Raw genomic sequence first — 11,707 nt, forward strand, 5'->3', positions numbered from 1 at the left:
TTTTATTTTTATTATTTTATTACTTCCCTTCTACGTGACTTTACCGAAAGAACCAAGAAGATGATTCCCTGCAGTCACGAAAGCTTTAAATCGAAATGTATCCTCTGGTGTTGTTGTTTTTTTGAAAGCAGCATACAAACGAAGAAGACGACGATTATAGTACAGAACATTTACGAAAACAAAGCCTTCTAAGTTCATACTGGGTGCATAGCTGCTGTTTTCACTCATTTAAATGAAGAACTGACGAGATCCACTCTGCGTCTGAACAGACAATCGCGTGCTGTGAATCCGTACGAAAGCGGACGAAGGCAGGGTGCATGAACAGCACGCACATGAGAAATTAGCGGTAAAATAATATATAGTCAGCGAATGAACACAAAGCGCTTGGAAGTCCTCTTTGTGTGTCTTCACTCATGGAGATGAAGAAACAGAAATGGAATAAGATACGCTGTTGTCTACGTTGTGAAGTGCAGTGTGGCCAGAGATGAGCACATAGGCTACATTGCCATCCCATGGCTGTCCCCGTCGCATCATCATTGTGCAGCCGTCTTGCCCGTGCCACGCAAGCGCCGATCTGATTCACGTTCGCAGGTGCTGGGACAAAGACCACCACCCACGTGCATTTGCACGTGGAACGTATTTCAGTACAAACGCACGGCATTCTTCGGACTGGAAATGGGCTAAAGAATTAATGTATTCGAAAACTACTTTTCTTGATGCAGGGAAAGGCTTTTATTACATACTCTTAGTTCTTTCGGTAAAGTCACGTAGGTATTGTTTTGCTTCACTGTTAGGAAGACGTTTTTATTTATTTAAAAAGAGCCCATTATATTTTTTAACGCATATATGCAAATAGTTTTTACCTCTGTTAAATTCAACGAGTGACGTAGATATGTCAGATGCGTGCTTCAAAGCTCCGAGTGCTTTTGCACTGCACTCAAAATGTACGTTCGACGAGCTCTCCGTTGAAAACGTCGCATTTTTATCCGTCGGTTGTCATCTGACAACCCTTGGAGACGCGCAACTGCTGCTGCTGCTACATTCCTAGCACCCCCCAAACAAATAAACGTTCACCTGGTCCATTGTGCGCCCTGGGTCATCGCCGGATAAAATCGTTGCAGTTAAAAAAAATGAAAATAAGAACGGCGACTGCAAACTAAAACCGGTTGGCGGAGTTTGGATGGGTTACGATATGTGTTTATTATCAGATTGAGTCGTTGGGATTGACAGGAGCACACTGCCGCAAATACGATACGATTAAATGCGATTTGATACAAGCATGTTTATATTTTTTAAAAAAACACACACACACTTTTGGATATGTTGGAAACGAAAAATAATCCCGACTCCAGTTGTATTATTGCCATGAAAATGAATTCAAGGATACGCAATGGGGCTTTGTCTTCTATTTCAGCTGCCCGTGTACATCAAGAGTGGAATTCCACGTGAAACCGATTCCAAAGGTCCCATTGCGAACAATGCCCTTTAGCTTTATTGAACTTGGAAATGCACGGAATGCCAACAAAAGTACTCGCGTGACTGTAACAATAAACGCTACATTTTAGTGGATTCATGAAAACTTTGACCAAAATGTAAAACATTCAAAAACAAAGTGTAAAGTTCCAAAAGTTAACAAATATCGTGCCATAGGGTTACAGGCTTCCAGACTAAATACCGAGTTTATACCTTGCACTGTTAAATCCCCCGCTCACCGCAGAACTTGCTTTGATTCTAACCCTGTGTAGTAAAGTGACTGTTTAGTTTCGGGGTATATTTGTCTTTCTCTCTACATATTAAAAAAACAACACCAGCAGCCACGTAGAGTGTACGATAGGAGCTACGCCGAGGAGATGGAACGATGAAATCAGTTCTTGTGCACGTGCTGAGTCGGATCGTCAACGTCGCAGGATCATGAGATATGGTGGCAACTTGGGGGAGACCTTCTCTGGCAAAAGTCTCAACGACACAATAGTCATCTTCTTGGTTCTTTCGGTAAAGTCACGTAGAAGGGAAATAATAAAAAAAACATAATAAAATATGTATTTTTGCTTGTTTTATTATTTCCCTTCTACGTGACTTTCGGTAAAGTCATGTAGAAGGGAAATAATAAAATAGAAAAAATAAAACATAATAAAATATGTATTTTTATTATTTTATTATTTCCCTTCTACGTGACTTTCGGTAAAGTCACGTAGAAGGGAAATAATAAAATAATAAAAAGAAAACATTATTAAATATGTCTTTTTATTATTTTATTATTTCCCTTCTACGTGACTTTACCGAAAGAACCAAGAAGATGAATCCCTGCAGTCACGAAAGCTTTAAATCTAAACAAATAGCCATGTTTGTGTAGGTGGGGGGGGGCGGAGAAGGCCTGCGACTTGGCAGCACAATAACGCACCTGTAATCGCTGCGGTGCATTGAGTGGACGCTACTCCCGTGAGGCAAGTGCGTATTCCGACACGCTGTTCATACTTCCTAGCAATCGCATCGTCTACGCTTCACAGTTGCAACCACTTCACCCTTTCTTCTTCGCCCCCCACCCACCCACCCACCCCCCCCTCTCTCTTTTTCGACCTCAAAACATCGGTTCGACATTAATTTTATATGTTTATATAAAAAACAAATGTGGAGCACTGTACAGAATATTGAAGCTAAGCCAAGCATGCTTTCACGTCACTTAAAAACAACCCGACAACAAGCAAACCCCACTAGCTCACGAAACCAAACTTAATTTATAAACTGCGCACATTAACATTGTTCTATGCGCACGCACACGCACACTCAGAAATCGTGTTTAAGTTTACAAGTTGGCTTTCTGCGACAGGGCGGGAAGTGGTCACTGGGTGAACGTCTAAACATCGATCTGCATGGCGGTGGCATTCCTGTCACCCCAGACGGTTTACCCCGTATCCTTGTACAGGGGAATTGAGTTTTCAGGTCCATACGGCGTAACAGCCATTTCAATACGGGCACAAACATGTTTTTTTGTCTCTGTGTTTGTGTTTCTCCCTTTTGATGGGACCTTTTAGGGCGAACGTTGAGATTGATAAGGGCACGGGGTGACCAATAAGGTCTGAATTGGTCTGCAATAAGGCAAGGCACTGATAAGGGGTTGACAGGCATGCGGTGGTCTTCACCTGGCGGTGAGATGAAGCAGCAAGGACTGGAAACAAGTGACACCATTGTCTCTACGCTGCCACCGTGCACGGTGCCACAAATCCGCGCCAGGGCAGTTGCAGTGACACGCGAGTTCATGACATCATCGTTGGCAGCGAATGATTTGCCCGTGTACAGCGTGGTCCAGATGACAGATCGCCCCCCCCCCCCCCCACATCATTAAATGATCTAAAACTTTTTTTAAAGTAAGGTTTATTTAACCCAGAAATGAATATGCGAAGGGTGGAAAAAAAAGTTTAGTGGTCAATTAATTGGGGGTCATGAGAAATCTGGAGCACCGCGTAGAGTGACTTTTCCTCGTTGAAGCCATCGCACGCCAAGGGCAGCACTTGCGCACTGCGTGTGAGTTTTCGGGGGGCCAGGTTTAAATGCGAATTCCATAACCGCTGAAGGCAGCAGACGATGCCGACCGAACAACTACCATTGAACTTCACAGCGAGTTGGGTTTTTTTTGTGATGAGCCATGTAAAGTAAAACATTGTGCCCTGTTGAAGCACCGTAGTTTGTCATCTTACTCGACTCGTCGACTCCTTCACGCGAGATAGAATCTTGATTTGAAGTTTTCGTGACTGCTGGAATCCATACTCTTTGGTTCTTTCGGTAAAGTCACGTGGGTGACATTACCGAAAGAACAGCCCTTTCTTGAAAGGGCAACATCCCTTTCTTGTTCAGCAGTTCTACTGCTGTATCTTTCTACCTGATGACGATTGCTTGTGTTGCGATCGAAACGTCGTGATTTATGATGTATTTCTCTACCTACGTGACTTTACCGAAAGGACCAAAGAGTGTGCGAGATAGAATATTCATTTAGAAACAAGTCACACACCTGTGCACTCTCACCCGTCCTAACACACTTGATTTATTTAGGCAAAAGGAGTTTGATATGAATGTTTTACAATATTAAGACATGACACCCCTTCTCAAACGTATACATATTGTTTATAATCGCATTCTATAAAACACAAAAGTACAGGATATAACAAGTGACGTTTTTGGCAGTAACCCATCTTCCTAGCACGTTGATACGTTAAGTTCTTCTGCAAAAAAAAGAGAGATTAAAAAAAAAACTACAACGTGTGTTAAGGGCGAATGAACGTATTTCATCCACCACCATCCTGATGATATGAACAAATTCGAACGATATCATACGTTTAGGACTATTAAAGATCCTCGCTAGTTATGCAATGTTCGCTCTCTGCGATGTTTTTGCTATTTTTGTTTTTCGTTGGTGCTGTGTTCACGCACCACGGATCTCCCTCGTAAAATAGTCGGGAAACTGGCCAAACGGGATGATCCGTGCAAACAAATAAACTTAATATGCAACGCAACTCAATGCCCGAGGGACTTGCAAACACTGCTGGTCATTCTGCTTGAACAAAGAGAGCATGAATTTCACTTAGATTTTTTCTAAACGGTTAAATACAACCTCATAACAGAGAAGTGCTTTTTTTATTTCACGTCCTTTGGGACATCTGTATCACTTGCTCGTGTGGATAATCGCCGTCTCTTTTTTCATTTTGCCTTGTGGCTCTGAAGAAAACAAAAAAATGATATCCGCGTGTTGTGAAGCAAAATGGATTTTGCCCTATGACGTGTCATCGATTGCAAGCGTTTTGGTGGTGAAACGTAGAGGCCTCACAAGATTCACTTCATAGCCCTCACAGAAATTCACTTCATAGGCCTAACAAGATTCACTTCATAGCCCTCACAGAAATTCACTTCGTAGGCCTCGCAAGATTCACTTCATATGCCTCACAAGATTCACTTCATATGCCTCACAAAATTCACTTCATAGGCCTCACAAAATTCACTTCATATGCCTCACAAAATTCACTGAATTCGTTCGCGAGGGTTATTTGTGTCGTCGTCATCGCAGTCTCAGGAGACCATGGACATACCTGTCAACCCCTTATCAGTGCCCTACCATATTACAGACCAATTCAGACCTTATTGGTCACCCCGTGCCCTTATACATCTCAACAAGGCCGTTATTATAATTATATTGGGGGACACACATCCCCCCCCAATATTAGAATATGCTCAAAATGTCCCCCCCCCCCCAATATATTGCTATAAAATAGATTTCTGTTTATATGATTGTGGTTATGGTTGTACTTTATAAATCCCTAATCTCTGCCATAACATACAATGAAACAAGATCATGTCAAAAATAAAAAATAAACAGAGCAATGTAATACAATACACTATTAGACATCATTGTAAAAAATAAATAGAAAGTCCATCCTATATGTGAGTTAATTTTTTAATATTTTAGGCAGGAAATTTGTTTTCAAATTTAGATTTTTTTTTTTCTGAGGGGTGGACCCCCAGACCCCCTGGAAGATGTGGTCCCCCCCCCCAATGTTGGCTCCACTGGCTACGGCCTTGAATCTCAACGTTCATCCTACAAAGTCCCATCACAAGGGAGAAACACAAACAGACACCTTTTTTTTGCTCGCATTTAAGCGGCTCTCCGCCTGCATGGACCTGAAAACTCAATGTCCCTGTCAAGAATACGCGAAGTAAACCGTCTGGATTGACAGCTATGCATCGAATTTCGATTTAAAGCTTTCGTGACTGCAGGGATTCATCTTCTTGGTTCTTTCGGTAAAGTCACGTAGAAGGGAAATAATAAAATAATAATAAATTACACATTATAAAATAATTATTTATTATGTTTCTATAAAAATGAAACATAATAAAATAATTATTTTATTATGTTTTATTTTTAATGATTTGATTATGTTTTAATAAAAATAAAACATAATAAAATAATTATTTTATAATATTTTATAAAAATAAAACATAATTATTTTATTATGTTTTATTTTTATTATTTTATTATTTCCCTTCTACGTGACTTTACCGAAAGAACCAAGAAGAGGAGCTATGCATCAATTTATTGTTGTGCCTTGTGGGCGGAGAGGGGGGGGGTGCATCTGTCGCAGCCTGTAGGGCGGCCAGGGTGTTTTGGATGTCGTGGTGGGTGTTGTCGATGTCGTGGCTGGTGTTGTCGATGTTCCTTCCCCTTCGCTCTCTTTGCTTTCCGTCGACAAGCCAGAGTTGTTTCGTCTAAATGTTGAAATTCACGAGTGTCGGTATGCCCCGTGTGTGTGTGCGCGCGTTGCGTGTGCTGACGCTCGTTAGGCACTTTATTGCCCGTCAAAAAAAAGAGTGAGCTCCAGGTCACGTCTACCGCTTGTTTTCTTGGCCCAAGTCCTGCTCGGGTTTACGCTTCTCTGCTAATGACCTCACGCTGTGTGCGGGTTGGAAGAGGAGGAGGAGGGGGGGGAGAGTTTCACGCGGCGGGGAATTGACGCAGTGGGCGCAGGACGCCACCGGATGAGTCGGTGGGATTAAGCACAGAGCAGACGGATAGTCAAGGTCACCGGCAACTTTACCACTCGATTGTATCGTTGTGATTCATTCGCCGAAAAGGGCGCTGTGAATAAACGTGTGCTCCTGCGCTGTAATGTTGCCACTTGATGCAACCTACAGGGGTTGTTATTTGTTTTTAAAGCGACTGCTGGCGAGACTCGGCTTGGCATTTGTCAATGTCAAACGTTGACCCCCCCCCCATGTGTAATGGATTCCTCGTTGACTCTGATGATCCTGAACCAGAGCTAGTGAATCCTATGGCAGACACCAGTCCCCCACTGGTGTCTTTCCCCCACAGGTAAACCACCGTTTAACGTATCGTCAAGTCGATGCCCTTCTGGTGGTTAAAGTTTAACCAAACTTCAGTGGACGATAAGTTGAGTCAACCCATCTTCTTGGTTCTTTCGGTAAGGTCACGTAGAAGGGAAGTAATGAAATAATAAAAATAAAACATAATAAAACAATTCTCACGACGTTTCGGCCACAACGCAAGTACCGAAAGAACCAAGAAGATGAATCCCTGCAGTCACGAAAGCTTTAAATCGAAATTTGAGTCAACCCAGTTTATGATTTGGATCCTTTTTGTTGTTGTTGTTGTTGCCAAAATAAGACACCACAGCGAGTCAAACGTGCTGCCCCAGGAGACTTTCGCGGGCTGTGGTTGTCCCCACGTTGTTGAGACGTCTCCAGATCACTGGCTGCCAGGGCCTTGGCCACACGTGGACCCGCGCAAGGGACTCTGGACCTTAACCTAAACGTTTGGCGGTGGTCCAGAGTTGGTGGTTGGTGGAGGGTGGTTGGTAGTGGTGGTTGGGTGGGCTGTTGTATAAGTGGCCGGTGTCAGCTAACCATTTACTCGGCATGATCATGCTCGTGTTTTCATCGTCTTGGATGCTGGCAAAAGGTCGCATAGATATAAGTGCTCGACCCGAGGTAAACGTGTTCTGATACTTGCACGTTCTGTGTACTGTTTGCATTTTGGCATTGTCTGGCCCAGCACTTGTGAGACGAGACTACGAAGCAGGCTGTCTCTGGTGTAGGCCAATCAGTTTCAAAGACAATGAAAGTCTATTATCAAAGCATGTTTGTTTGTACTCAGCAACTCGGTGGGGTAGACTGGTACCTGTCGAATAAGATGGTACAAATATGCGTAGCTAAATCAGTAAATTTGGCTGTGACGGTCCCACCTGAAGACGAAGACTTGTGTTGCCTCCGAAACGTCGTGATTTATTATTTTATTTCTATTATTATTTCTATTTATTATTATTTATTTTTTACCTACGTGACGTTACCGAAAAACCTAATGAGCATGAATCCTTGCAGTCACGAAAGCTTCACATCTAGAATCATGTTTGTTTGCCTGGTTTGCCACGAGTAGTTCGTGTGGTTAATGCAGACTTGATGCATTGCAAAACAATGTATCTATTTGGTGTTCCAACATCTTAACACCCGTTCTATTGCCAGAAAGGGTGAAACCTATGCTTGTGTTTTCATCATCTTGAATCCTGGCAAAATGGCTCATAGATATGGCGATGCTCGTGTTTTCTAGACTCCCCTGCTCCTTCTGGTGCTGGTGGAACTCTCTGTGACTCCTGTTGTCACTGCCGAGCACGTGCGGGTCACTGTGTTGTCCCCGAATCGATTGTGTGCGCCTGCAATTGATCGCCAGCGTCTCTTTGTGCTATTTTATTCCTCAATGTGTTTTGTATTTCTGATGTATCTGTGAGTCGCTTTGAGAGGCTGCGACCTTAAGGGATGAACTTAAAAAAAAAATCCTTATCCTTAAATAATTGACAGCTCTGCCCAGCCACTGCAGCATGAACACCACTTTTTTCTTCTTGGTTCTTTCGGTAAAGTCACGTAGAATGGAAATAATAAAATAATAAAAATAAAACATAATAAAATAATTCTCACGACGTTTCGGCCACAACGCAAGTAGCCGTCCTCAGGTGGAGAACAGGTCTGTCGAGAAGACAGAGTCTGAATGACTCTGTCTTCTCGACAGACCTGTTCTGAGGACGGTCATTCAGACAGAGTCATTCAGACTCTGTCATTCAGACTCTGTCTTCTCGACAGACCTGTTCTCCACCTGAGGACGGCTGCTTGCGTTGTGGCTGAAACGTCGTGAGAATTATTTTATTATGTTTAATTTTTATTATTTTATTATTTCCATTCTACGTGACTTTACCGAAAGAATCAAGAAGCTGAATCCCTGCAGTCACGAAAGCTTTAAATCGAAACACCCCTTTTGTTGCGTGTTTGTTGTGGGGGTTGCTTGACCATACTTCACCGCGCTGGTCATTGTTGGTGGGTGAAGGGGGGGGGGCGCAAGGATTGGTTCAGATACCACTTGCCGCTGATGTTAGCTACGGCTGAAGAATCCAACTCAGCGAGCTGGGTTTGCAGCGCAGTGCGGTAACCATTTCTCCAATCGCATGTGCTATGTGGTGTGCGTATTGGTAATTTGGCCAATGGGGGGGAAAAAACATGACAATTTCCAGTGTTATACTTTTTGCAATGGGGCTGATAACTTTTTTTTGAGAGTGCACACGAACTGAGAGACAAATAAACGTGTTGTGTGTTCTAAGTATTACATGGAAAAAGTGGAATAATTATTCAATGCTGGCAACGTTAGTGCGATGTCATTCTCTATTTTGTCTCTCTCTCTCTCTCTCCCATTTCCATTTATAGTAACATACTCTGGCAATGCCAGAGACTGAAAAAAAAATGTTTGAAGCAAACTTAAACATTCTGTTGAAATGAAACAGAAACTGGTGCAAAGTCTGGCCAGAACGCAGCAAGTGAGGAGGCGCTTCAAGTCCATTATGTCACTTTCTACTGCGTCTCGTTAGTAATCACACTTGAGCTCCCTGGGCTGTCTGCGTTACATATATTTTTTTAAACTACTAAACATGAGGGCTCATCACACGGACGAAAAATACGACGAAAAAATTAGTTGTGGCAAAAAAACCTAAATATAACCCAGAAAACACCTGTATTATGGAATGGTTCTCCAAATGCTAATGCAGCTTTTGCAAACTGGGAATACAGAGGGGGTTCAGACTATTTATTTTCGCACGTTCAGAAGTCAACTGTGTATGTTTGGGGCATTTGCCCACTCACTTGCACCAAATCTGGCACAAGAATGTGCAGTGAGATGTTTCCAGCTGACTCACATTGCCTGAACGCTGCAGCCCAATCGCCGATGCCGTCTAACCTCTCGTACGTTTTTGGGATTTTTCCATATGATGCATGCTCCATTTTCATTCTGGGTCTGTTAATGACACGCAGTTACTAATGATACATATGTATGTATGCATACCTGTCAACCCCTTATCAGTGCCTACCTTATTATAGACCAATTCAAACCTTATTGGTCACCCCGTGCCCTTATAAATCTCAATGTTCATCGTACAAAGTCCCATCACAAGGAAGAAACACAAACAAATAGACACAAATCATGTTACAATTTATTTTTTTTGCCCCGTATTGAAACGGGTGTACGCCGTATGGACCCAAAAGCTCAATTTCCCTGTACAAGAATACGGGTAAAGCGTATGGGTTGACGGGTATGGGTTATGTTGAACTTCTTTCGCACCGTACGTAGCCAACCGTGCTAATCGGAGGTGCGGGGAAAGGATAACAAACTAAAACTCAAAAAATAATTTCTAAAGAAATTCGTTTTCAAAGCCACAAGCCATCTGCGCGTTATGTGGATACCTTTTAATATTTGGCCAACGGCACTTGTCTTTTGCTATTCGCGCACCTCATCACGTACGGGAAGCTCTTACCGTCTGTGTCTGTCCGGAAGCTTCCTTGCGTACGGCATGGAGTATCTCAACTGGGCTGTCTCGCTTTGCTTTTTAATAAAGCAATCGACTGACGGATGGAGTGGCGTGGCACGGCTCCCTCCCCAGCCCCCCCCCCCCTCCCTCTTAAATGAACCCCTTTTCAGGTAGCAGCAGAAACAGTCAATAAATTGTGATGGCTAACTTAGCCGTGACACCAACGCACAATGGCCGAACTCTTTCAAAGGACCCTCAATGACCGAGAGCGAGGCGGGTCGACCGGCTTAACATTCCTGGAGAAGATGGACGCCACTCAGCGGCGCTACGCCCCTGACGAAAAACACGCGGGGGCCAGGGCTTAGGTTACGAACCACCGAACCTTAACCTCGTCACAAAGTCGGGGCCCCAAAGTGAAAGGGATGAATATTGCCTGGAGGTCACAAGGGCAGAAGGCAGCGCTGGTCTGAGACCGCTCTGCCTATTGATGAGTGTCGGAGGTTCATTCGCTGTTGGACGTTGAGATTTTGTGGGCTGGCTGGTGAATGAAGGCTGTGGTAGTTCTGTAATAGTCACCATTATCTGCAATGCACTGCCAGGTAAAGTGGACACCGTTTTGTGAATGTACGTATGTCGAACTTCTTTCGCACCGTAGGTAGCCAACAGTGCTAATCGGAGGTGAGAGGGAAGGACAACAAAACTAAACACAAAAACGTAGTTCTAGAGAAAAACGGCCGATGAAGGGCATCTGAAAGCGCGCAAAGCGGTGACCGACTCGTCAGAAGCAACCGCTGCGAGGATGACCGCAGTTTGCGTGATGATCTATGCTCCTTGACTAGATCAGCGAGATATTGTGGAGCGAGCACTTTGTGTTTGTAACGAGTGCGACCACGTCACATGTTCGTTCGTTAAACTGGAAGCCAAAGTGGCTCGGCGAGCACTGGACGGACATGGTCGGATCTTGCTCCACGTAGAACATCTGAGTAAATGTCCTGAAACTTTAATTAGCTTTGTGCTTGCACACACTTCATAGCAGGGCGCTCCTCCTCTACAGCTGTAGTGACATAGCGCGAGCTGTGTAGCAGCACAGTGCTGGCTGCTGGCGGGGAAGGGGATCTGCAGCTTACAGCAGTCCTGACAGCAGCAGGCCACGTGATACACCAGAGGGGGATCTATGGGAAAGCTCACGGAAGGGGGACACCAGGAACCCGCGGGTAGGTTCTAGAAAGGGGGCGTGGCCGGGGGCGGAGAGTTTGTGTGTCTGACGTGGGTTATCTGAACCGGTGCGATGTGTAAATGCCGCCACTGGGGAGACGAAGGCGGCCGGGCGGTGGTGCTGGCCACCCACCCCCTCGTGTGCCGTG

This window comes from Lethenteron reissneri, chromosome 17 (genome assembly GCF_015708825.2).
Source record: "Lethenteron reissneri isolate LAM-NWPU_2019-01 chromosome 17, ASM1570882v1, whole genome shotgun sequence".
In the NCBI taxonomy this organism is placed as follows: Eukaryota; Metazoa; Chordata; class Hyperoartia; order Petromyzontiformes; family Petromyzontidae; genus Lethenteron; species Lethenteron reissneri.